Genomic DNA, 23,859 nt, shown 5'->3' on the forward strand with positions numbered 1-23,859 from the left:
AGAAGTGTCATGCGATAAGTCTAATGATCTCTTACGAATTAGAGAATGTTGTCATGAAGACTCTAGTAAATTTTTTACCTTAACATATCGGCATAGTCATTTCTCATGAAGATTCAAATGTTTCGTTAAAGATCAACTACGATAAAAAATAAAAAAAACATTTGCTCAACAAATACTTCAAGGCTTGTCTTTACAAGTTCGACAAATCAAGCACCCCAACAAGCCTCGAAGCAGGGGCATTTGTAGACAATGATTTTTTTTTAATAAATCCATACTATATTTGGACTAAATCTTAAATTCATGATACATTGATGAAGTTAATTTACTAGTTAATAAAGTCGGATTAATATTTAAGTCAAAATTATATGACTTAAATCAAATCCAAATGACATTTGCGCCAAGTCCATTAAGTTGACGAGATGAGCCCAACTCATGTTCTTCAGGACCATGGGTCAAAATTGCTCCGAATAAAATACGCTTAAAACCCTAAGTCAAGCCTATATCAAGAGCTTTTCTTCTGACCAAAAGGGCATACACACATATACATACATACATGAATACATAGTTGCTCTTCAGTGGTGGTCTTCATGTTTTCCGCATACAAAGAAGTGTTTGTTCCAAGTGTTGACCCGCAAGCATTCTGCCAAATCAAGAACATCTGTGAAGAGAAGATCAGGGATTACATATCTTTTGTAGATATTTTATAAAGAATGTAACATTCGCATCAATTCAAATACAAATATTATTGTTTGATTGCTATTTTTCCTTTCATGTTTATTGTATTACAGGATTGAAACTTTAGACATTTACAGCTTCAAAAGATAAATCTTTTATTAAATTTCAGAAAGTTTATGTCTTCTAGCTTAAATTTTATGTTGTCTATTATTCCTATAAGCAATATATGCATTTGTTGTTCATTGTATTTTAATAATTAATTATTAGTTATAATTTAGTTAACATCATACTTGATGCCTAGATAAAATGGAGAATTTTGTCTAAAAGGTGTTGCTTTCCGCAGTGAAATTATGCAGATGCCAATCGCACTCAGTAACGATCTTATCAGTTGTCTCATGAATATTATTTATTTATATCATTTTAATCCTTTTTATAGCTTTCATATGGTGATTTATGATTTGTGAAAAATGAGTGGCATACTTTTTGAAGTGACCAAATGAAATATGACCACAAATTGCCCCCATTGATAATGATTTGAATATTGTAACCATGTATTATCACGTCATTGTTAGGTTGTGGAGCCTGATTAATATATATAACTATTTACGCGGTTTAACCTCCGCGGTGAGGTTTCCAGAGTGCTATGGGGGATGGGAGCCCCCCATCCGAAGGAGGGGTTCGGTGCAACACTCCGACCTAAATTTTAGGCTTTACTATTTATTCTCAATTTATTCTCTGTAACCAAACATATTCTGATTTATTAATATATATACCCCACCGCCGTGGAAGTTAACTCACAGGGTGTTACCATGAAATATTGGTTTCTCTCTTTCTCTCTATAGATTTCTTATCTCTTTCTCTTGAAAGTTCTTGTGTTCTTAATTCATCAAGTGTGTGTGTGTGAATTCGATCCTAACAACTGGTATCAGAGCTAAGGAGATTCAGCACGATCACTGAAGATGGATAGTTCAAAGCTTGGAATCGAGAAGTTTGATGGATCTGATTTCAGTTTCTTGAGGATGCAGATAGAAGATTATCTGTACCAAAAAGATCTTCACGAACCATTTACCGAGGTGAAGCCAAAATCCATGACGGAGGAGAAGTGGAAGCTCAAGGATCGCCAGGATCTAGAGTTGATTCGATTGACTTTGTCAAGAAACGTGGCGTTCAACATCGTGAAGGAGAAGACTACGTCCGGTTTGTTGAAGGCACTGTCAAACATGTATGAAAAACCATCGGCGATGAACAAGGTATATTTGATGCGTAGATTGTTCAATTTACAAATGTCTGAGAATGGATCTGTTTCTGATCATATAAACGAGTTCAATATGATTGTGAGTCAACTCAATTCTGTGGACATTAATTTCGAAGATGAAATTAAGGCACTGATTTTCATGTCATCTCTGCCCGAGTTTTGGGAAACTGTTGTTGCTGCGATGAGCAGTTCCCGTGGATCTCAGATACTGAAGTTTGATGAAATCCGTGATGTTGTTCTTAGCAAAAGTATTCATAAACGAGAAGTGGGGGATTCATCAGGCAGTGCTCTCAGCGTTGACCGAAGGGGGAGAAGTAAGAAGAAAGGCCAAAATCAACATGGTCGATCAAAATCAAAGAATCGAGGAAAATCGCCGAACAGATCAAACGCGACTTGTTGGAACTATGGAGAAAAAGGGCACTTTCGGACGAGCTGTACAAAGCCAAAGAAGAAACAGAATCAGAAATTTGGAGATAACAATGATTCTATAAATTCAGCAGAGGACATTGGGGATGCTCTAATCCTTAGTGTAAATAGCCTAGTTGAATCATGGATTTTTGATTCTGGTGCATCTTTCCATTCATCTCCAAGCAAAGAGTTGTTCCAAAATTTCCAGATTTGGAAATTTTTGAAAGGTGTATCTTGCTGACAATAAAGCCTTAGAGATTGAAGGAAAGGGGGATGTTTGCATAACGACCACCTTGGGAAACCAGTGGACATTGGAGGATGTCAGATATATTCCTGGGCTCAAGAAAAATCTGATCTCTGTTGGTCAGTTAGATAGCACGGGATATGCAGCAGAGTTTGGGAAAGGTTCGTGGAAGATTGTGAAAGGTGCTATGGTAGTAGCTCGTGGCACCAAATCTGGAACCTTGTACACCACTGCAGGGTGTATTAACATGGCAGCTGTTGCTGAAGGTGCTTCCGATTCATGTCTGTGGCACAACAGACTTGGACACATGAGTGCTAAAGGAATGACGATGTTGGTTGCAAAAGGAGCATTAGAGGGTCTGAAGTCTGTTGATATGGGTCTTTGCGAGAGCTGTGTTATGGGCAAACATAAAAGATTAAGCTTCACAAAGACTCCTTAAAAGACAAATAAAGTGCGGTTGAAAATGGTCCATACAGATGTTTGGGGACCATCTCCAGTATCATCACTTGGAGGATCAAGATTCTATGTTACCTTCATTGACGATTTCAGCAGAAAGGTATGGGTTTACATCTTGAAGCATAAGTCAGATGTGTTTGCAACTTTCAAGATGTGGAAAGCTGAAGTTGAGAATTAGACCGGTTTGAAAGTCAAATGCCTAAGGTCTAACAATGGAGGAGAGTATGACAAATTAGAGTTCAAGGCATTCTATGCAGCATAGGGAATCAGATTGATGAGAATAGTTCCTGGTAAGGCAATGAAGAATGGAATTGCTGGGAGGATGAACAGAACATTGAATGAGCGTGCAAGGAGTATGAGGATACACTGTGGGCTGCCCAAAACACTTTGGGCGGATGCTGTGAGCACAGTTGCATACTTGATCAACAGGGGACCATCAGTTCCTTTAGGGTTCAAGCTTCCAGAGGAGGTGTGGACAGGAAAAGAACTCAAGTACTCACATTTGAGGACTTTTGGTTGCACTGCTTATGTTCATGTTGATCTAGAAAAGAGAGACAAGGTTGATGCCAAGGTTGTGAAGTGTTACTTCATAGGCTATGGTTCTGATTTGTTTGGTTACAGGTTTTGGGATGACAAGAACAGAAAGATCCTGAGACATTGTGACGTGACATTTGATGAGTCTGTCCTGTACAAGGACAAAGAGCAGAAGGTTCTACAGATTACAAAGCATGTGGGAGTTGAGGTTGAGTTGGAGAAGAGTAACCCCAGAGATGTCGAAGCAGATACTCAAAAAACTCCTACTGAAGAATCTGAAGTGGAGCAAGTTACACCTGAGCAGGTGTTAAGGAGATCATCCAGAACCATCAGGGCACCACATAGGTATTCACCTTCATTACACTATCTATTGCTGAGTGATGAGGGGGAACCAGAGTCTTTTGATGAGGTCTTACATGTGGAGGATTCGATCAAGTGGGAGCAAGCCATGGATGATGAGATGAGGTCACTTGAGAAGTACGACACATGGGTGTTGACTGAGTTACCTGCAGGGAAGAGAGCTTTGCTGAACAAGTGGTGTTCAGAATCAAGGCTGAACCAGATGGCAAAAGAAGGTTCAAGACTCTTTTAGTGGTTAAAGGATAATCACAAAGGAAAGGTATTGATTATGCTAAAATATTTTCTCCTGTTGTGAAGTTAACCTCTATTCGAATTATGTTGAGTATTGTTGTATTGAAGAATTTGCATCTAGAGCAAATGGATGTAAAAACAGCGTTTTTACATGGAGATCTGGACAAATAGATCTATATGCAACAACCGGAAGGATTTGTGGTTCCAGGCAAGGAACACATGATGTGCAAGCTCACCAGGAGCTTGTATGGACTAAAGCAAGCACCAAGGCAGTGGTACAAGAAGTTTGACTCCCTCATGACCAAGAGTGGATTCTGCAAAGCTCAAAAGGATCATTGTTGTTACTTCAAGAAATACACTGATTCATATATCTTTCTACTCTTCTATGTGGATGATATGTTGATTGCAGGATCTAGTATGAAGGAGATTAACAATCTGAAGACAAGGTTGTCTGCAGCGTTTGAGATGAAAGATTTGGGTCCAGCGAAGCAGATTTAGGGGATGAAGATTTCTCGGGATAGATCTGCTGGCCCTTTAAATCGATCTCAGGAGTTGTACATTGAGAAGGTGCTGAGCAAATTCAGGGTTAATGATTCTAAACCCAGGACTACTCCATTGGCAAATCACTTTAAATTGTCAAATGAGCAGTCACCCAAGACTGCCGAGGAGCGTGATCATATGGCACTTGTTCCATATGCTTTAGCAGTTGGGAGTTTGATGTATGCTATGGTCTGCACTAGACCTGATATAGCACATGCAGTGGGAGTTGTTAGCAGGTACATTGGGAAGCTGTGAAGTGGCTTCTGAGATATCTGAGAGGTACATCCAGTACTTCACTTTGTTTTGGCAAAGGCAAGGTGACTCTACAGGGTTGTGTGGATGCTGATCTTGGTTGGGATGTTGACTCGAGCAAGAGTACACCTTGGTACATTTACACCATAGGTGGAACAGCAGTGAGTTGGATGTCCAGGCTTCAGAAGTGTGTTTCTCTTTCATCTACTGAAGCTGAGTATGTGGCAATAGCTGAAACTGGGAAAGAGATGATATGGCTGGAAGATTATCTGGAGGAATTGGGCAAGAAGCAGAGCGAGAACATTCTTTACTCAGATATCTAGAGTGCCATACAGTTGGTGAAGAATCTAGTCTATCATCGAAGACAAAGCACATTTGAAGGCGGTACCATTTCACTCGCAGGGCAGTGGAGGATGGTGATATGTTCTTGGAGAAGATAGAGGGTGTAAAGAACCCGGCAGACATGTTGACAAAATGTATTGATGTTGGGAAACTGGGGTTATGCAAAATCTCGGTTGGTCTTCTCTAGTTGTTGCTACAGATGTTGCGGTGCGGTAAAGATGTTGATGATGAAGTGATTTTTATTTTGAGTTTGGATGACTGAATCAGTCTCCAAATGGGAGAATTGTTAGGTTGTGGAGCCTGATTATTATATATGATTGTTTACGCGGTTTAACCTCTGTTGTGAGGTTGCCAGTGTGTTATGGGGGACGGGAGCCCGTCATCCGAAAGAGGGGTTCGGGGCAGCTCCCCTACCTAAATTTTAGGCTTTACTATTTATTCTCTGTAACCAAAAATACTCTGATTTATTAATATATATACCCCACCGCCGTGGATGTTTACTCACGGGGTGTTACCACGAAATATTGGTTTCTCTCTTTCTCTCTCTAGATCTCTCATCTCTTTCTCTTGAAAGTTCTTGTGTTCTTAATCAATCAAGTGTGTGTGTGTGAATTCAATCATAACAGTTATTCTATCTTTTTTAATATTACAATACTTTTTAATTCACTCCATAAATTTTTCTGTATCTTATAGGGATGTCAATGCGGTGGGGTGGGAAGGAATGATTGTTGGGACAATCCGTATAAATCCGATAAAATTATAACCCGCCCTGTCCCACATAACATTATTTTTTGGTTTCAACACACCCCGCTTCACCCTACTTAAATCTGCTTTACCTCGCCCCACACCCCATAATTTTAAAAATAGTTTCAAATATTAGATGAAACGTAACAAGTTTTTAATCAAATATTTAAATTATAATTGCTTAATATTTTTTTAGCCTCTAAAATTAAGTTTGTTATACTGTTCCAAACAATTATATATTAATTTCTTTTGTTGATAATTTTGAATCGATTACATATGACGGAATAAACAAATTATTAAAGGTAGTAAAAAAGAAATAAAATATGTCAACAAGTTTTTTTTCCTCTTTCTAATTTATTGATCATTGAAAGACATATTTTCTTCTTTAAGGAAAAAAAAACACGAAACAGGGACCAATTAGATCAAAAACTGATGCAAAAGTTAGTGTAGATCAGCAAATTTAAAAGACTTTCATCTCAAACTCGCACCAACCCCGTTATAATTTTGGAAATATATATTAGAACCCGCAAAAGCTATAACCAGCCCTACCCCGCGAACGATGAAACCCTCCCTACGTTACTGCCCGGCTCGCCCCGTCCCGCCCTGTTGCCATCCTTGTATATCTACATAGAGGTGTTCCTTTCCTGAATTGTTATATGAGAGATATTGCAGTATGAACGGTAAAAGTGATGTGAATTCGTAGTGAAAGAAAGAGTTGAGTCAAATGAAAATTATTTTACTTAACACTATAAAAGAGAGTTATTATGCTAGTGCCTTGGTGGAGTTTGAAATCTTCAACGAACAAACAATTATTTGAGTCCGACACTATTTTTGAATTATTATATCCTAGATAAATTAGTTAAGATTGGAGTTATATTGTTGGTCACTTAGATCGACAAAGATTATAACGTAATAAGTTTTATTTTTTAAAAAAGCCAGATATTCACTCTTCCAACTTAAAATTTATTTAAATTTCTACTATAATCTATGATATCTTCACCAACATCACGTTATTGCTAGTTGATCATGCATATTTGTGTATGCATTTAGATCAAACACCAGACAAAGGTTTATGGAAAAACATAGGGAGAAAACATAAGTATCCCATAACTATGATTGAAATGCCATAAACACACCTTAATTAAATTAAGATTCTATAACCTTCCTGAATTTATTTATTTTTTTGTAATTTTGTACGTCTTTTGGCTTATGTTGCATATCCTGTGACTCCAGGAAGTTGAGGCGCGTGGAAGATATTTGTATGTCACGTAAGCCAAAGAGGTGTACAAAATTACAAAACAAATATGAATTCGAGGGGGTAAATTGTGTCTTAGTCTAGGGGATTACTTCTACCTTTTTCCAAAAACTTATTAGAACTCGATAAATGTACCGAGTAAGATTTCATTCTTATAAAATACATGTTACTCTTCCAATCAAAGTTTTATATTTTCAATTTTATTCTAAATGAAGTGGTAGTTCACAAAATTAAATAGATATTGATTTTTTCTTTAAAGTTCTTCTAAAATAAAAAGAATTTTACATAATCAAAAAAATTATATTAAAAATATTATTTTCAGAACATTTGATTAGAAGTATATTATAAAAATCACTTTTACTTTTTCGGTTATTATTTTAAAGGGTCTGCTCAAACTAAAAATATCATTTATTTATAAAACTAATGGAGTATATGTATATTAATTTAGTGAACACGTCGAGTGCATGGATATATTTCTTAAAAAATGAATGCAGTGTATCTAGTTGAGTACCCAATTGACTCATATTTCTTTTATTTTATTTTGAAAGTATTTTCTCTTAGTAAGGAGAATGATTGAAAAAAAAACCTTAAAATCATGAGTGGGTTTTTAGAATTTTGGATTTGTATTAGTTTGTGAATTGTGATTAAGGTGGAAAGTTAGAAAAGGAAGCAGACTTATAAATACAACGACCATATTAGAAGCTTCATTAAATGGTCAAATTCCTCTTAAATCTACTATCGAATTTTCGACTGCATACCAATACTTTATAGTGTCTGAAAGAGGGTCGATTTATTTTTCTCGCACACCACTCTAGGCAGTCTTACAGCGTCTGTAATACTTCACCCTACTTACACCCACGAAAATTGACCAAGTATAGAAATACTTAAAACAGTAGCGTCAAACAACCAACAGAATTTACAGGAACCAGTCCCAACCTTTATTAACCTTTAAGTAATACAAAGGAAGGCTTCACGAATTAGTCTAAGGCTAGAAACACTCTGTTTTTGCCTTAGACGAATTTCCACCTTTAAATCAAAATTCTGCACAATGGCAGTTACATGCGGCGGTTACAAGTGACACCTGTCCGACACTTGTCATCACAGGGTTCAAAACTAACTTTCCAACAGCTATATTTCCAACAGATAGAATCTAATTCAAATTACATTCTTATCTACACGAAATACTAATATTCTAACACTTAGAATATTTCAGGCTTCATTCCAACACTTAGAATATTTCAGCCAGCTTCCAACACTTAGAATATTTTAGCTGTCTTCCAACACTTAGTTTTATTTTAGCAATTTCGCGTGAACTGCCTTTGTTCCTGACATTGCCAAGTCTTCACAGCCTTGCCTCATCAAGTCAACATGCTGCCTTGCCAATGCCCTTAGCCCGCACGTAAGCCATGCGCGTTCAAGTTGCCTTGCCAACACCCAAGCACCTTGAACTTGTGTTGCACTGTTTTGCCATCATCCATGCCAAGACCAATGCCCAAGCCCTTGGCATGTCTGCACGTAGTTAGATCAAGTAGATTGCGGGTCTAACAGACCACCCGCACCACTTGAACTCGATGTCCTCATCGAGACTGTTTTGAGATAGTCATCGATTTGAGCATCAAACTGCCATAGGTCTTTTGCTTTCTCCCACACAGCATCTGCTGCACTCTTGCCTTTCCAGTGAACCAAGAACTCAGTCTTAGTATTCTTCTTACTTGTGCCCAAAACCCGGTGATCAAGGATCTTCTCAATTTCAGCATCATATTGTGTAGGTACTGATGGAGGAGCCCTCTTTGACCTGTTTCTGTCCGGATCGTCTTCATCAGCAAAGTAAGGTTTTAAGAAACTCACATGGAATGTGGGATGGATTTTCAACCTTTCTGGCAGCTTCAACCTGTAAGCAACTTCGCCCACTCGTTTCACCACTTCGAATGGACCATCGTACTTAGGAATCAAACCCCGATGTCTGGTCTTACTTACAATCTGCTTCCAGATTTGAGGGGTAAGTTTCAGCAACACCTTGTCACCCACATTGAACTCAACTGAGCGACGATGTTGATCAGCATATTTCTTCATGCGCCGCTGAGCCTTGCGCAAGCTATCTTGTGCCTCAGTTAACATTTCAAGTCTGTCCCTTGCAACCCTGTATGCTGCTGGACACTTTCCCTGATTCTTAGATTTGGCAACATCCAGTGGCGTCATAGGCTGTCTGCCTAAGACGATTTCAAAAGGGCTCATTTCTGTTGCAGACGACTTGTGCAGATTATAACAAAACTGCGCAGTGTCCAACAATGCTACCCAATTCCGTTGACTTGCTGTCACATAGTGCCTCAAGTATTCTTCCAACAAATGATTAATTCTTTCCGTCTGTCCATCTGTTTGTGGATGATTTGCAGTAGAAAACTTTAGTTCAGTTCCCATCATATTGAACAATGCTGTCCAAAATCTACCAGTGAACCTTGTGTCTCTATCACTCACAATGTCAGCCGGAACACCAAAATACTTAACCACATGTTTATAGAATAACTCAGCAGCAACTTCAGATGAGCATAACTCAGGAGCAGCAATAAAAACAGAATATTTTGAAAACCTGTCAACTACCACCATGATAGATGCTTTGCCATCTACTTTAGGGAATCCAGAAATGAAATCCATGCTTACCGATAGCCATGGCCTTTCAGGAATAGGCAAAGGTTGCAGCAAACCTGCTTCCTTCTTACGTTCAGTCTTGTCCACTTGACAAACATGACAAGTCTTGACGTACGCCTCTATATCATCTTCCATTTTCGGCCAAAAATAAACACGAGACAGTAAGGCTAACATCCTTTCAACACCGGGATGTCCAGCCCAAGCAGAGTCATGCGCCTCTTTCATTAAGTCTTTGCGCAACCCACCCTGATTTGGTACAACGATCCTCCCCCCTTTAAAATAGAGCAGATCGTCCTCGATCCAATACCGTCTCATTGTGCCATCTTGCACTTGACCCATCCATTTAACATACAATGAATCATTTGCAGCACACAACCTGATTCTATCATAGAAATCAGTTTCCAGTTTTGAAATTGAATATACTGCAACAAACACTTCTTTTCTACTCAGCGCATCAGCAACCTGGTTGTGTTTTCCTGGTTTATGTTCCCACATGAAATCGTATTCTGCCAGGAATTCTTGCCACCGTGCTTGTTTAGGACTCAACTTTTTCTGTGTCTTGAAAAATGTATTAGCTACATTATCAGTTCTCACCACAAATCGAGTGCCCAAGAGATAAACTCTCCAAACCTGCAAACAGTGTACCACCGCAACCATTTCTTTCTCATGTGTTGAGTATCTTTGTTCAGCATCATTCAACTTTCTGCTTTCAAAGGCCACTGGATGACCTTCCTGCACTAATACGCCACCAATTGCCTTGTCGGACGCATCAGTGTGCACTTCAAATGGTAACTCAAAATCAGGCAATTTGAGTATTGGTTCAGATGCGATAGCATCCTTTAATTTCTGAAATGCTTCTTCACACCGTTCAGACCAAACCCACTTTGCATCTTTCTTCAACAAATCTGTCAAAGACGCTGCCTTTTTCGAGTAACCAGCAATAAACTTTCTGTAATAGTTAGCCAAACCAAGAAACGACCTCAAATCCTTCACATGACGAGGTGCCTGCCAATCAACAATGGCCTGCACTTTCTTAGGATCCATTCGAACCTGGTTTTTACTAACAAGATGCCCCAAGAACTTTATCTCTTGTTGAGCGAATTCACACTTTTCCATCTTCACATAAAGCGTGTATTTCCTCAATTGAGACAAAACCAGACTTAGGTGTTTAACATGTTCTTCCAACGTTCGACTATATATGACAATATCATCTAAGTAAACAACAACGAAGTCATCAAGATAGTCAAACAGTACATTGTTCATTAAATTGCAAAAGGTTGCCGGGGCATTAGTCAGCCCAAACGGCATTACAAGGAATTCATAAGAACCATATCTAGTTACACATGTTGTCTTTGGTTCGTCACCCTCTGCTATCCTAACCTGCCAATAGCCTGCCCTCAGATCAAGTTTTGTGAACCAGCATGCCTTGCTTAACCTGTCCATCAAATCTTGCACCAACGGAACCGGATACTTGTTCTTTATAGTTGCCTTGTTCAGCGCCCGGTAGTCTACACACATTCTCATTGTTCCATCCTGTTTCTTTTGAAATAGAACAGGAGCACCATATGGAGCCTTAGACGGCTGAATCAGTCCAGCATCTAGCAATTCATTCAATTGTTTGCGTAGTTCAACCAATTCTTTAGGAGCCATACGGTATGGAGCTTGTGCAGGAGCAACCGTACCAGGCAGCAACTCAATTTTATGATCAATGTCCCTTCTTGGTGGTAATTTCATTGGCAATTCAGGCGGCATAACATCAGCATACTGTTTAAGCAATTCTCCAACACAATCAGGCACTTCTAGTTTCACATCAGGTTTAATTTCGACCAAGGCAGCAAGTATAGTGTCTTCACCTTTCTTCAGCCCTTTGTCGATTGACATAGCAGACAACAACATTCCCTTGTCTTTCTTCTTTGCAACTTTATTGATGTTCCCAAACGGATGAACACCTTTGAGAAAACCAGCATTGCTTCCATTCATGACCATCACTCTATCTAATTGAGGAAACGGAACAAACTGAAATTTTCTTGGGAAATCAATCCCAAGTATGATTTCAAAGTCACCAAGCGGCATCACCATCAAGTTATGTTTTCCCACCCAACTTCCAGTTGACATAGACACACCATAAGCCATGCCCACAATGGCTTGTGCCTTAGCATTGACTGTTTTGACGTAGGAAGGGCTTTTAGACAACTTCAGCCCCAATTTTGTAGCAATCTTCACATCTACAAACGTGTGTGTGGCCCCTGTATCAACCATTGCCATCACACATTGTTCCTTCACTTTCATTTCTATATGAATTAAGGAGGCATGAGGATTCGAAGTACTAGAGATCTCTCCAACATTATTGATCCCCATAATGTGGTTGAAGGACAATCCCAATGGGTTTGCCATTGCAGCCACGATTTCTTCATCCTCCTCCCTTTGATTCACGTTACCAGCAAGCAAAGCATTCACTTTTTCCCGGTTTGGACAAGATTTGGCCAAATGAGGACCACCACAAGTCCAACAGCCCTTCGAATTTCCATCTTTGTTCTTAGGCCTGTCTTTCCCATCCTTCATTTGTGCCTTTCCTTTATCATTTGTATTGTCTTTACGATTATCCTTTCTCCATTCCCCTTTCTTCTCATTCTTTTTCTTAGTTTTTGAAGTGGAGGGGATGTCTGTCGAAGGACGAGTCGTCCGGAAATCCACTAACGAATCGGCAGCAGCAATAGCCCCGGGCAGATCTTTAACATTCTGCCTTCGTAGTTCGTTTTGAGCCCAGCCTTGCATGCCCGAAATGAAGTTGTGAAGTTTATCCTCATCAGACATATTTTGTATGTCTAACATCACAGAGGTAAATTCTTTTATGTATTCCCTCACTGATCCCGTCTGCCTTAGCCTTTTCAATATATCCCTTGCAAGCCAAGATGCATTGCTAGGAAGAAATTGATCGCGCATTTCTTTGATTAGCTTATCCCATGTATCAATCCTAGGACGACCAGCACTTACGTCGTCTGCATTACGAGTTCTCCACCAAAGTTTCGCATCACCCGACAAATACATTGTGGTAATATTCAACTTATCAGCGTCTGTCACCCTTGCAGCGGTAAAATACTGCTCCATGTCCCAAATGAAATTTTCCAGTTCTTTAGCACTCCTTGCACCACTAAAGGCCTTAGGTTCTGGAATCTTTACCTTAGACGATTCAACACGAGTTGAACTTAACGTGGCCACAGCCCGACACAAAACGACGAGTTCTGCACGAAGGTTCTCATTTTCCTTCTGCAGTCCCTCCAGTTTTTGCGTAGTTGTGGCACGAAAGTCCAAGATTTCAGTAATGTGGTTATCAACATTCTGTCGATATCCACCAATTTCCCCCTGAACTTTCTCAGCGTCCACTCTCAACTCAATGATTTGTGTGAATAAATCCACAAACGTAGGGTCTGCCAAAATGTCTTCAGTAAACCCGACGAAGGATTCAATTTTTTGTGCCAACTCCCATAATTCTGCATTTTTCACCATTGTCTAACCGCGCTCTGATACCAATTGAAAGAGGGTCGATTTATTTTTCTCGCACACCACTCTAGGCAGTCTTACAGCGTCTGTAATACTTCAGCCTACTTACACCCACGAAAATTGACTAAGTATAGAAATACTTAAAACAGTAGCGTCAAACAACCAACAGAATTTACAGGAACCAGTCCCAACCTTTATTAACCTTTAAGTAATACAAAGGAAGGCTTCACGAATTAGTCTAAGGCTAGAAACACTCTCTTTCCTAGCCTTAGACGAATTTCCACCTTAAATCAAAATTCTGCACAATGGCAGTTACATGCGGCGGTTACAAATGACACCTGTCCGACACATGTCATCACAGGGTTCAAAACTAACTTTCCAACAGCTATATTTCCAACAGATAGAATCTAATTCAAATTACATTCTTATCTACACGAAATACTAATATTCTAATACTTGGAATATTTCAGGCTTCATTCCAACACTTAGAATATTTCAGCCAGCTTCCAACACTTAGAATATTTTAGCTGTCTTCCAACACTTAGTTTTATTTCAGCAATTTCGGGTGAACTTCCTTTATTCCTGACATTGCCAAGTCTTCACAGCCTTGCCTCATCAAGTCAACATGCTGCCTTGCCAATGCCCTTAGCCCGCACGTAAGCCATGCGCGTTCAAGTTGCCTTGCCAACACCCAAGCACCTTGAACTTGTGTTGCACTGTTTTGCCATCATCCATGCCAAGACCAATGCCCAAGCCCTTGGCATGTCTGCACGTAGTTAGATCAAGTAGATTGCGGGTCTAACAGTGTCCTATTATTTCCCTCAAGTATTTTGAATAGAAATATTGACACAACACAACAAGCTAGTGTATTCAATTTTCTGTTGGCAAGTGGAGACAAATAAGTAAGTCAAAAGTTAATTAATTTTACAACTCTCAATTCTTAATTAGATACTATGATAAATAATAATTTTAATCAACTAAAATCTCTCTCTCTCTCTCACACTCTCACACACACATCTCTAACCCTTCCCTCTTTTACTAGTTAATGTCTCTTTAACTTGGTATGTTGTCATGGAACTAATACAAGAAGAATTTATATTTTCATATTTTATTTTTGATTAACAAAATGTTTTTTTAGTAGCAACAACTTTAAAATATTCCCCTAATTTTAGACAACGATCAAAAAAAGAAAAGAACACTTCAATTCTCACCTTAAAGGAAAACTTTTTTAGCTCGATCTTGAAAGATAAAATTGCAGCTTCCATGGGAGACATCCTTTCATTTATAATAGCAACCGAAGTTTATTGACTGCAATTGAAAGTGGGTATTAGCATTTGTGATTTCTCAAGAAAAATTTCATCTTCAAGTTTATCGAGAAGTGCAATTGAGAAATGAGAACAAACGGAAAAAGAACTAACTTAAAAAATAACGATGATAGCGCATTAATCAAATTTAACAATAACAACCGAATTTTGTGCAATAAATGATTAGAAAGACATTATAAAAGTGGGCAAAGTTGGCGGATGGACAATAACTTTCAGGAACCAAGGATAAAGATTGGGGCCAAGAGAGGAGGTCGTCATTACAGGAAGGACGAATTCAAAAATTGAATCCAAAGGAGAAAGTGAGTGAAGAATATTTGCTGATGACTGTGAACAAGTTTGATGCACTTAATTAATGAGGAATAAGGGACAAAAGAACCATGTTAACAAGAAGAAATATGACAACCATAACAACGACAAAGGCTGGGCAAAACACAAAGAAAAAAGTTGTGGTGGCAACCAAAGACTCAGTAGAAAAGAATTTTGGCAAACCAAGCGTGGAAAAGGATATATCAGTGAAAAATTCATTAGGAACAAGGATATACAGAGAGTACCAACCAAAAAATGAAAGGAGAAAAGTATCAGAATTGAGAAAGATAGTCAACATGAGGTGGAGATGGGCAACAAATTGAGGAATACGAAGGTAGGAAAGAAAGAAGAAGAAAAGCCACCATACCAATTAAATAAAAATGCAAGCGATATGGAGGAGGAAGGTTCATCATACAACAATAAAGGGAAATTCACCACTAGGGAAAATTACAATGAACAGTGGAAGAAAATGCAGGGGCCAAAAAAAGGGGGAGAAAAAGGAAGGAGGAGGAAGAAGAGGACATAATTGAAAGTATCAGTGAGATACACATATAAATAGATCTATCACCAAGGCGTACACAAGAATTTTGAATAGGAAAAAAAGATCTACAAAGTGCTTGTAAGGACAGAAGACAAAGGAGTAGTATATCAAAACCACCAATGTCTAAATGATGATAGACAAACTCTTATTTTGGAATATAAGATTAGTTTGCTCATGAAATTATGTCAAAAAATTAATTGATATTAAAAAATGAAACAAATATACATATATTGCCCTTATGGAATCATTTAAAGGTCATCAGGAAATAGAAATCTGTAGAAATCTTGAAATACAAATATTATGGCAATAACTCTTTCAAAATTAGGATAGGACAGAACATGTTTAGGGATATAATCCAACTCAAGATCAACCCGAATTTATTACCAACTTAAAGCTTTAAAATACCTTGGTTCATAGGTTATGACTGCGATAAGTGATGGCTTAGACGAGAACTCTATCACCTCTAATGGCTCACACACTTGTTTTGGAGGTTAGACTCCAAATAAGATAGTTTCTCCATGTTCTCGGACTCCAGGGACATCAACTGATATTAGAAAATATGGTGTGGCTCGGTGTTGCATCACATTTTTACTGACAAGCCTTTCATGACCATTTATGAGCAAGAAATGTTCAGAAGGTTCATGATGGTGAATCCTTCGACAAGTACAAGTGACTTGAATGAGGATGCTTATGAATTTATAGTTAGATGTAAAGGGATACTGCATAACCTTGATTAGTTGAGTCTCATAGAATTTACTATACGATGTTCTATATGATAGCCTTACCAAGCACTAGAGATATTATATTAGTTGTAGGTGAGTTGAATTACCTCCACTATCATGTTTCTAGATAAGTTTGTTCCAAGCGATGAGAGGGAGCGCAAGAGGTTCGAGTTTGAGAGTTTACATCAAGATGGTATGTCAATCACAAAGTATAAGGTTAAATTTCATGCCTTGGCTAGGTAAACTTTCATGATACTTCTCACCGATACTTAGATATTCAGAAGGTTTGTGTAAAATCTCGTAACTAGAATTTACTAAGAATAATCTAAAAATCGAAGAATAATTAGTGTTGGAAATAAGTAAGGAAATCAAAAAAATTTCCAGTTTTAAAAAGTGAGTTTTGGTCATTTTCAAATGACCATAACTTCAAGCTCAGGAGAATTTTGGGTAAGTTCTTTATATGGTTGGAAATCCCTTGAGAAGATCTTTCCAACTCTGCGGAGTTTGCACAAATCCATGTTGTATGAGGGAGAAATTCCTTTCGGAAGTTGGACTGAAGAAAGTCCAATTCGGGTTTTAATAAGGGTAAAGTTGTCTTTTCACCCTATTATTTCTTAATTTGTTTTAAGGTTATATAAGGGGTAAAAACAAGTCACAAATTAGTTTTACAAATTTAATAATTCTTAGGGATTTGAAGAAAAGGAGAAAAGAAGAGGAAGACCAAGAATCGTCCAAGAACGCCAAGATCATTACATGAATGTCGTAGGGGGTGATCCCTATTATGGTATGTGAGATTATTCGTTGTTGGGTCCTTTCACCTACCCTCCAACTTAATTGAATACAACAATTTAGATTTATGTGAATGAAAACCTTGATGTTCTTGATGAAAAGTTTTAATGTTCTTATTGATTGAATTGTAGTTGATCTCTAGTAGTTTGATTTATGTTTCCTGACTTTTTTCGGGTCTAAACTATTGGGTAATGAGTTATTTATGGGTACTAAGTGTTTGGAATGGGATCCATGGAAGTTTATGAGGTTTAGAGATGAAAAATGGAGAGATAAAGTTGAGGTCCCGTCTGATAACCCTTGGGGTGCGGCCCCTGCAAGCGTCCCTCAAGGAATGTTTTGTCTAATAGGACCTTGAGCGCCGCGCCGCACAGAACGCCTCAGACCAGGGTCCATCCGACAATCCCTGGCGCCCTACGCCTCTCAGAGCGCCACGCCCCCCTGGAGACCCCGTTCTTTCCTTATCTCTTCATACTAGTTCCTAAGTGATGTACCTTTTATTCCTAGTTGATTCCAACACTCTAAAGTACATTTGTACATCATGCAATCATTACTAAACATGAGATCATGATCCTTGAATCCACAATACAATTCAAGGTAAGCTAAGACCAAATTCAAAGAGGTTAAGAGTCATGTTTAAAAGTTCAGAAGCAAGTCACAGTAGAGTTTCTAAAGTTTTCTAAAGTCTTTCACAAAAGTTTTCACTTTGTTTTAAAGACTTAGAGTTCAAGTCAAGAAAGAGTAAAGAGTTGAGTTAAATTCTCAAAAGCTATAAGAGAACTAAGGATTCCCTAAGAGTTAAGTTTCAAGTTAAGTAAAGAGCAAGAGTTGAGTTAATTTCTCAAAAGCTATAAGGGAACTAAGTATTCCCTAAGAGTTAAGTTTCAAGTTAAGTAAAGAGCAAGAGTTGAGTTAATTTCTCAAAAGCTATAAGGGGACTAAGTATTCCTTAAAGGTTAGTTAATGTTTCACATTTAAGTTAAGAGGGAACTAAGAGTTCCAAAAGAGTTTTGATTCAAAAAAGGAGCTTTTCAAAAGCTAAAGGGTTCAGTAAATTATCTCAACCCAAAGGAAGGAAGTTTTATTAAAAGTATGAGCTAAAGTACATTTTAGGAGTAGTATTGAGCACCGCTGTGGGTATGAGAGTTCATATTAACTCAAGTCTCTATGTAAACCATGTAGCCATCATAAAAATTGACGGGTCATACTTTTTAGATGATCATGTAAGGAGATCTAGTGGATCCACTAAGTTAAGTAAAGTCCTATAGCCATGGAAAGGTATGGGATGATCCTTGGGCAACGTGAGGTAGTACGTTGTATCATCACTTTGGCTCAAAGTGATAGTTGTCCGTTAGAGAATCTCTCACTGAAACTATATTACTTTCATGTATAAGTAAAGTTGAGGTTATTATTATTATATCTTTAATGAACTAAGAGTTACAGTGTTTTATCAGTTTTACATAAATATACATTGCATAAGTCATTCTTGCTTTATATTGAATTGTTATCTTATGAGTTGAGCAGAGCCAAGGTAAGTTCATCCTTACTCCTTTCTAGCTTTATAGTTGTGTTTAGCACTCCAACTTGCATACTGATACATTCCATGTACTGATGTCAGTTGGCCTGCATCTTTTTATGTTGCAGACGTAGGTAACAAGGATCAACACGCAGAGATTTGTTGATCCAGATTGAGATCTAGAGTTAGTGGTGAGCCTCCTTGCATTCCTGAGGACATCCATTTAATTTTCTTTGGTAGTATAGTTTTAAGATGTTGTGGGGTCTGTCCCAACGTCCCTCTTGAGTCATTTTTTAGGCTTCGTAGATTGTTAATAGTTCAGTTTGGAGTTATTTTACTTGTTGAGACTCAAGTGCCATTTTGGCAAGATTAATTTATGAAGTAAATGTTTTTAAATATGCTTTATAATTGTTTAAGTTGAGTTTATTCTTCCGCTGAGTTAAGTAAGGCAGGCCAAGGGTTCGCTTGGGAGGCCAGAAATGGTCTTCGAGTGCCGGCCACGTCTAGGGTGTAGGCTACGAGCATGACAGTTTGCTGATAGTCAAATTATTTGAATGATATGAGAGTTTCTCAGGTTACCACTTTTGGTGTTCCATTTCAGAAAGGGGTAAATGCTGCCAAAGAGTTGGAAATGATTCGATGTGAGGGATTTGAGCAGCGTGAGGGAAAGAGGGCCCATCATTCAATTAATTTAATTTAGGTAGTGCTAGCTCCTCCTAAGAGTCGAGGTTACTTAGGAAGAGGTTGTCACTCTTAGTGTAATAGATCTATTCATGTTGCGATACCAGCTGATGAGGCTGATTATATTAAGCATAGTTATTCTTGTTCGATACATACTTCACATGGTTCATCTTCTAGACCTGTAGGTCGTATAAGGCATTATGGTCATTCAGGTTCTTGTCATCAGCATACATCTTGTAATAACTACTGTACCATCATTTAGTATTTTCTTAAAGTCAAGTTTTCAATCAATGAACATAAATAAATTTATTTTGAGTACTTAATTTATTTGACCAATGGACATGAATTATTTACTTAGTTTTTCATTTTGGTCAAATGTATATTTTCTATGCTAATTACTTTTAAGGGTACAATATTAAGAATAGAGTCATTTATGCATTGATTTTATAAATTAAGGAATATATATTTTAGGACTCCTTTATGCCAATCATATTACATAAAAAATTGGTGATCAATCAAACAAAACCATACACGAAGTTAAAAAAAAGTCTAAAAGAGAAGGAAATGTAATAAACAAAAAAGGGAACTTATTTAATAGAGCTAAATGATGTAATACATGAAAAAAAAACGTGACAAGTAAATATATTGGGAAAACACATAAATTCAGCCTTGAACAATTTTGCACTTTTACAAAAGTACTTATAACGAAATATATATAAAACTTTTCAAGTTGATAGATATTCTAGAAGCACATTTGTAATGGTGTGGGGTCTCCATCAAACAAAGTACATTTTCACAACCCCTATAAATAAATAAAACAACATTACAAGACCAGAAGAAAACACAAACAATTCTCTTTCACTCAAAATGAAAGAAGATGAATATTTGTGCCTCAGTTTAAACAATTTTGGACATTCATCGCATATCGCTGCAAATATCTCCAATGAATTTCAGGTGGAGAAGAACGATAGCTTGAACGAATGCAAGGATGATTTTGAATTCTCTTTACTCTGAGAATCCGAATGAATCAATTGCAAAATTCATCTATGATGGTTGGAGTGAATTCCAGGAACTAATTTTCCCTCTTTTCAATCGCGATCTATTGCTAAGCGAATTTTATTTAAAGGATGTTGATAAATCAATTTTGATTCAATTAAAGAAATTGTTTCTAGAAAAAAATGAATCAACGATGTCATTGGAGGCAGAGGAATTGGAGACGATACCTTCTGTAAGTTACTGTATGTGGAAACCGATGAAAAGCGAGGCATCACCAAGAAAATGCAAGAAGAGTAAATCGACAAGATTTGTATCTAAGTGATGGCCGAGGATCCGAGATCTATTACAGCTAAGTAATAGTGAAGGGAAGGAAGAGGACAATTTTGTATTTCTTAAACTAAAAAAGACAATAGAAAACTAATTAGAAAAAACAAAAAATTCAAGTGAGGTTGTGAAGATGGTCGGAATATTGAAGCAGACTAACGCGAGCAAATGAGAGAAAGAACGATGGATTCTCAGCAAGCACATTATAATGTAGGAAATAGAGAAGGTGATTAGAATTGTAAAAAATTGTATTTACCTTATAGGAAAGAGTTAATAGGATTTTTCAGTATTGGTGTTAGTGGAAGCTTTAGTCCATTCTTACATGCAAATGCAAATGCTTCCTAGCATAGATTCTTATAGAGCTCTTTTGGGTTCTATAAAATCTCAATGATTTTGAATGAATTCACTTGTGAAAACATCATTCATTTACTTGAGGTCATAATTAATCTTCTCGATTACCCAGTAAAATGGCTGCCAATAATCTGTTGAATTACCCAGGTGAAAATGATACATGATCAGAGATTCAGAGCTTAGAAGAAATTATGAATACCATAAAAACTAATGTTAATAATGAAGTTGAAGATGAAACACTACCTTTGAAACCATTTATGTGTAACAAAACACTTAACGCATCTAGAACTCTTTTACAATTTTATGGTGCAGTTTGAAAAGACAACAATGAAATTTTTAAATGCAATAAGAAAATGTAGAGATGAATTTCAACAAGATTGAGTTCAAGAAAAAAAATGTACAATAAAATCATTCTCTCAGAGATATTTGCACTTTTAAATGATTATTAATTTATAACATTAATGAGATCATATATTTATATAAAGATTTTCTGAAAACATATTATCTTATTATTTTATCGAAATAAGTGACTTTTTTCGTCAGCTCAAATTGAGATTGGAGAAAATATTATCTTAAAAATATTACTAATTTATTTTGTCTTAACTTGGTGAAGGTGTATCGTACATCAACATTTTGATACTTCATTGATTACAAACTTACTTGGAAAAAGAGCAGCGAATGGAGCATGATCTAAAATAGACTTAGAGTTTTTTAAATGAAATGACCCTTATTTATGGATAACATTCATTCTTGACTCACTTAAATTAGTGAAAATTTATAAAATTATAATTTTTTTTTTCATAAAACCCTCTCCAAGTTGTTTTTTACTTGTTGTTTTATTTTATGATATATTCTTTTATCGTGTATATTGATATGAAAAAATTATTATTTTTGTGTTTTATATAGCTTTTTATTTTTTTATTTTTTTTATAAAATATTTTATAGGGAGAGGATAAGGGTTGAGTTAGAGAGTTTGCAGCAAGATGATATGTTAGTTGCAGAGTATGAGGTTATATTTAATGCCTCGACTAGACATACTTTGATGATACTTCCCATTGAGACTGAGAGAGTGAGAAGGTTTGTTAAGAATTTGATTATTTTGATTCATGTAGGAGTTTCTCAAATTACCGCTTCTAGTGTTGCATTTTGGAAAGTCATAGATGTTGTCAAAGAGTTGGAGATGATTCAAAGTCTGGGATTTCAGCAGCATGACAACAAGAGGGACCATCATTTAGGTTATGTGGGTATTTCTCCTCCTAAGAGTTGAGATTACTCAAGGAGAGGTAATCACTCTTAGTCTAACCGACTCATGTTGCGATACCAGTGTACGAGGCTGATTATATTGGGCATTGTTCTTCTAGTTTGATACATACTTCACTTGGTTCATCTTCTAGCTAGACATATAGGTTGTGTAGGGCATTCTGATCATTGAGGTGTTCTCATCATCCTACATCTCATATTTACCGTAGTATCCTTATTTAGTATTTTCTTAAAGTCAATTTTCAATCAATGAACATAAATTAATTTATTTGTATTAATTAATTTGAACAATAGACATGAATCATTTACTTAGTTTTTATATGTTGGTCAAATATACATTTTCTAGGCTAATAACTTTGAAGGGTAAATAAGAATAAAGTCATTCATGCATTGATTTTGTGAAATGACAAGTATTAAAGAACATCTATTGAATAAGGAAAAATGCACAAGTACCCCTCTAGACTATGATCGAAATTCCAGAGACACAACTCAACTATTCTAAAGTCCTATTATCCCTCTGAACTTATTTTTTTTTAACTTTATGCACCTTTTTGTCTTATCTGGCATCTAAATATCTCTCACACGCCTCAATTGCGTGGAGTCAAGGAGTGTGCCACGTAAGACAAAAGGTGTGTAAAATTACAAAAAAAAAAAGGTTTAGGGGGGGTAATAGGACCTTAGTTTAGTTAAGGTGTGTCTTTGCGATTTTGGTCTAGCCTATGGAGTACTTGTGCATTTTCCCAATTAATAAAAATAATATTTAGAATAGAACAAATGGAGAATTCTCTTGAAATTCTTTCTACCATATATTTCAAGAGATAAGTGTCAAAACCACCTAAACTATTCCATTTTTTTTAGTTTCGTACCTAACCATTGAGAGAGTGATTAACATTCTTAAATCATCAATTTTAATTTTGAGAAACACACCCTAGTGGTGTGTGTAATACACTCTCTTTTCTTTGAAAAACAATATGAAATATGACATTTACATTGATAAAATATTCCACCTTGACAAAAATTTTATAATAATCTATTAATATTAATTAAAAATTAATGTATTACTATCTATAAAAAAAATTGTTTTTTTAAAAAAAGTAAACCATTATTCGTCAACGCAAGAACTATCGCTTAGCTATCACTTGTCTTTGCTTGCGTACTTCTAAAGCAAATCACACTGAATCAAAGTAGACAAAAACTTTTTATTGTGTTATTCAGAATGCGTATCCCCAAGGCACTCATCCCCCCCCCCCAAAAAAAAATATTAATATTATTTTATTTTTTAAAAAATAAAAAATCTAAATCTACCTGATCCTATTTAACCCTCTGCTCCTAACTTTTATTTTATTTTTTTACATTTTCTTCATTTTGTGTAAGATATGCACGTACATGTAATTTTAGAAAAATATTTCAACTAGTGTAACAAATATAACATAAATTAAGAAATTAAAAAATGTCTTGCGGTGGCAACTAAATTTTTTTTATTTGTCTATACCTAACACAAAATAAGAAAAATATAGAAAGCGGAGGGTTAGGTGGGGTGGGTTGAATTATTTCTTAATAAATAAAATAATATCTAAATTAGTATTTAAAGGGGGGAAATTGGGGGGG

The 23,859-nt window shown here is 36.7% G+C and overlaps 1 pseudogene; it reads left to right on the top strand.

The window, feature by feature from the left end:
- The first annotated feature begins 17,090 nt into the window (after nt 1-17,090).
- LOC114075338 overlaps nt 17,091-23,859 on the top strand; it is a 9,991-nt pseudogene continuing 3,222 nt past the window's right edge.

Source organism: Solanum pennellii, chromosome 12, assembly GCF_001406875.1.
Source record: "Solanum pennellii chromosome 12, SPENNV200".
Classification (NCBI taxonomy): domain Eukaryota; kingdom Viridiplantae; phylum Streptophyta; class Magnoliopsida; order Solanales; family Solanaceae; genus Solanum; species Solanum pennellii.